Source organism: Phaethon lepturus, unplaced genomic scaffold, assembly GCF_000687285.1.
Source record: "Phaethon lepturus isolate BGI_N335 unplaced genomic scaffold, ASM68728v1 scaffold12414, whole genome shotgun sequence".
Taxonomy (NCBI): domain Eukaryota; kingdom Metazoa; phylum Chordata; class Aves; order Phaethontiformes; family Phaethontidae; genus Phaethon; species Phaethon lepturus.
In genome coordinates this window covers 138,890-143,226 of record NW_010534105.1, presented here as the reverse complement: position 1 = coordinate 143,226, position 4,337 = coordinate 138,890, and the positions used below count along the sequence as shown (strand labels likewise).

General features: G+C 39.0%; 1 protein-coding gene across 1 annotated transcript in view; it reads right to left on the bottom strand.

The window, feature by feature from the left end:
• Nucleotides 1–4,337, bottom strand: part of ROBO2 (roundabout, axon guidance receptor, homolog 2 (Drosophila)) — a gene marked incomplete at its 3' end in the record, with an annotated part of 135,709 nt that overhangs the window by 55,374 nt on the left and 75,998 nt on the right. The window lies entirely within an intron of this gene.

Here is a 4,337-nt window from a genome sequence, read left to right as displayed (position 1 = left end):
TACATGGCCTAATAATAAGGTGAGCAGTAGACATTTAAGGATCTTTTTTTGTTTCCTGTTTGTTTTCCAGGAAGACATTAATTTAACAGTTTTAAACATAAAACCTTGCAGCTCCTAGGTGGGAAAGGGTTAAAGTGTTCAGGGCTTTACATCAAATGCCAGTGAACGGGGGAAGTGCTAAGTTAGGTCAGATATATACTTATGTTCTCTTTTCCCTCAGCAAATGTTGCCTTCTCTTTAGAGTCCTGTTCCGTTCAACCGTTCACAGCTGTTTGGTTTGGTTGATCCCTGCGTATCAAGGCCGTATCTACAAGACAATTGCTCGCCAGCACTGCTAAGGTGGCTACAAGTGTGAAAAAAAAAAATATCCTAGTTGTTAATGATGAGAGCTATGCTGGCAAAGCCCCTCTTGCAGCTTACAGCAGCAGCAGGGTGCTTTTGTTGGCTCTGGGCGTGTTGTTTGGGAAGTGGCACAGCAGCTCCACTGTGGAAAAGTCCCCTCTGTGAGCGTCTGCGGCATCTCCACGCGGGGGCTCTCCCGCCCCAGCTATAGCTGCCACGGCGGAGGGCTGTGGCATACTTCCCTCCTCAGCCAGGCAAAACTTCTGGCGGCACTCCCCTCTCCCCTCCCTTACTTCTAGGCAAGTGTTGAAACTCCACCGCAGTGGCAAGCTAAGTCACCATAGTCGAGTGTATTAGATTAAGGTGTAGTCCCTGGGGAAAAAAAATATTATCAGCTGCACTGAACCAGTCCTGGTACTCATCTAGGCCATTTATCCCAGTCCATCCACACAGTCTTCAACAAAACTAATAGATAGAGGCTGGGAAAGGAGGAACTAATAAAGCAAGCATGTAGTGGTACCTCTCCAGGACAATTTTACAATTCACAGAAGCCTGTTGCTCAGACACTTTCTGTTCCAGGTTGGTATCTTTGTGTTTAATAACTCCTTACAGAATTTTTCTTCCACGTACTTGTCATCGCCTTTAATGGGATCTTAAAACATTTAATATGTTTTGTTGTTATGTTTGTTAGTATGTTTGTATGTTAATATGGAAGCTTATTTTGAAGACTTATAGTAGGCCTTGTACCAGAACCTAAAATATTTACCACTCCCCCCTGCCCCAATTTCAAATGTGGATAGCCCTCTAGTTTCGGGGATCTCGTGTCATGTGTCACAGCTCCCTGACTCCAGTACCCTGCTCTAGAGTATTCCTATCCAGAGAGGACTCCTTCACTGCTAAGCTCTATGGCAACAGGACTCTAGTCTTATCTTCAACAGATATTCCTGACTGCATGAACATCCTTGGACCACGCTTATCGGAAAAGCAAAGAGCCACTGGCATCTTTGTATTAAAGTCTGGTGTGTTTAACACAACTAAACACAGACACAGATACCAGGAGTAGTCAAATTTCCTGAGTCAACCCAGATTTCCTTATTTTTCCCCATGGCCTCTTGATACTGGCTATGTTCCCACTTTGGATGCTCCTCAGCACTTGACCTGGCACAGACTCAAAGAGCTGAGCTCAAATCCTTACCCTGATAACCCTGAAGAGTTGGCCTGTTGCAGAAATCACACAACTTAAAACTAGGGTATCAGAGGTGGGGACAAGGGACCGTACAAGATTACATCAGAAAAAAAAAAAAATTAGAGGGAAAATGACATGTATTACTGTCCTGTGAGGCTGCGTATTTTGGCAACTACTTTTTCAGATGATGGCTCAGCTGCAAAGCAAATAGTCCCAGGTAGAGTCCTTGTGACCTTGAATGATGCAAAGAAACAGTGTACTGGAGGGGAGAAATGGAAACTGTATTGTGGACAATTTGACTCTTAGCCAGTTCAAGTGAAGCACAAAAAGGTGGCCTTGGGCTACTCCTTGCAATCGTGCACAGCATAAAATTGGTGAAGTTAATAGCTGCATTGCGTATTTTATGGCAAGTGAAATAATTTGCCACACAGTAAAAAAATTAGCATTTTAAAAGTTTTCAAGTTATTCAATAACAGCGGAACCATGAATAAATGTATGTGTGTGATATTAATTACAACAACATTTTACATTAAAATGATAATCATAAAAGTGGCAAAGCTTAACACTGTATAACTCATTTTTAGTTTTAAGTACAATGGAACAACTTGCTGAAATGTATTTACTTTCATCCTCAAACACAAAGGGCATTTGAAATATAATTTCTTATATACACATACCTGGAAACACAGAAAGAGAGAGAGAGGAGAGTAAATGCTAAAGAAATGTAAAATGCATACCGTACTCTAGCATTTAAAGAAAAACATACTGTATTCATTTGTCTTTGCATTTGAACTGCATGAATATTCTAGTTGATATTCTATCAGTGTGTCTTTTGGCGGGGGGGATATATGGTAAGTTTGAAGCAAAATTAAAATTGCAGCTGATGAATGCAGATGAAAGTATCATTTTAAGAGCTGCACTAAGGCAAGATGGAATTGACAGCAGCGGATAAAAACTAAGGAGACTTCCATTACCAACTGTCATATTTTTTGTGGTGACAAACAACATGCAGAACAAATACTATTCCACAAAGTTATTACAAAAGAGATTTAAAACAGTGGATGCAATTGAAAAAAAAAATCGTCCATCCTTAGAGCAAGTGTGAAAGAAATAGTGAAAATTATAACATAAAATATTTTATTTAGCTCCTTTACTTATGCGTATACACATACATGTATATAACAGTTCTGCTTCCTCTCTCTGATACCACTCTGTAAGCTGGCACCATGACATAAAATAAGCCAGTCATCTGACACTGCTGCAGTTATTAAATAGACCACATTGAAAAATAACATTTTTAAAACCGTTTTCTCATTTCCCTTGCTGCTGGCTTGTGGAGAACACCTTGCCTGCTTCTTGACAGGTCAATTATTCCAATGCTCAGCTTCTTACAGATATGAAAGAACCCAAATCGCTGCTCATCTTTTCCAGACACAGCCAAACAGTATTCCATTTGTTACCTTCGCAAGGCCAAAGAGGCAGGAGATGGATGGATACTGAACTGTGACAAATGTCTGATCTAGAGGAAAAGTCTAACTGCAGCAAAATTGATTTTTGGAGGTAGGCCTCAGAAGTAACATTGCATGTGAAATGCAATCCAGCAGAAAGCTGCCACTACCTTTGGTCGTACTTTGCCTTGACCAGGGCTATTTGTTTTGATGTCACAAAAGACTTCCAATGCGTGTACTGCTCTTCCAAATTATTTTCTAAAAATAGTATACCTGACATTTTTTAAAAGTCAAATCTAAAAAAGCTCATTTTCAAAATGGAATCACAGGCGACACAGCAAGTGGGATACCTTTAAATAGACTGCCATCTTTCTTCATTGGATGAGAAGCAAACCGCTGTCATGAAACATTTAGTCGGTGGTATTTTTGAAATATATGAACACCAATATAATTACAAAGATAGTGTAAGGTATTAAAGGAAATATCTGTAGAGCTGCATCTACTGAATGTCTTAATTTTCTCATGGAAGTACTTATCACCCAAGCAAGAGGAAGAATTATTTACAGGGGCTGACAATTGTCTGGTGGTAATACTATGTGTTATAGCCTGATGGTTTTTTTTAGGGACACACTTGTACACAGACTCCTTGAAGGTTTTCTTAATCTACAAAGGTGATCCTAGGCCATGAGTTATGCATATTTGTAGGCAAGAAAAGTTTTTAAATCTTCACTATGTGGAAAGTTATTCCACATGAACAAAGTGGCCTTTAAAGTAGGAAACTACCTGACAGGCTCTGCTGGGAGATGAGGTTCATAAAAGAAAATGTCATTCCTCAAGTATTTTATAGAAATAGACAGGAGGTACAAAATCGTCTCTCTTTTTCCGTAGTTCTTAATGTACCTTTAGCAAGAGACAGCTATTTGTACTAAATAAACAACAAAAATGAATTGAAATTGGACAAGAAGAAAATCTGCTAGTGAGGGGACAAAATCCTACATTTTAACTCTAGAAAAGCAATTTCACCTGTAGAAAGGTTTTTCAATTTTCTTTTTTTTTTAAAGCTTTGTTCAGACTGCTGCAAAGATATTCTTTATAGTCTGAACAAAGAAATGGAAGTCCAAATTGTAAATCAGACTTGAACAATGCCTTCCTACACGCTCTTCTGCATGTTGCAGGACACTGAATTTCCTCATACATAAAGTAATTGTGACAACCAAGTTATCTTCAGGATTACTTACTTGTTGGGCAATAATCATAACAAATCAAAGAGCAAAGTGAGTAATAAGTGAGTCTGTTCTAGAATTAAAAAGTACTTCACAATCAGCATTAAATTGAACCTCAGGAGACTACCGTAAATGATT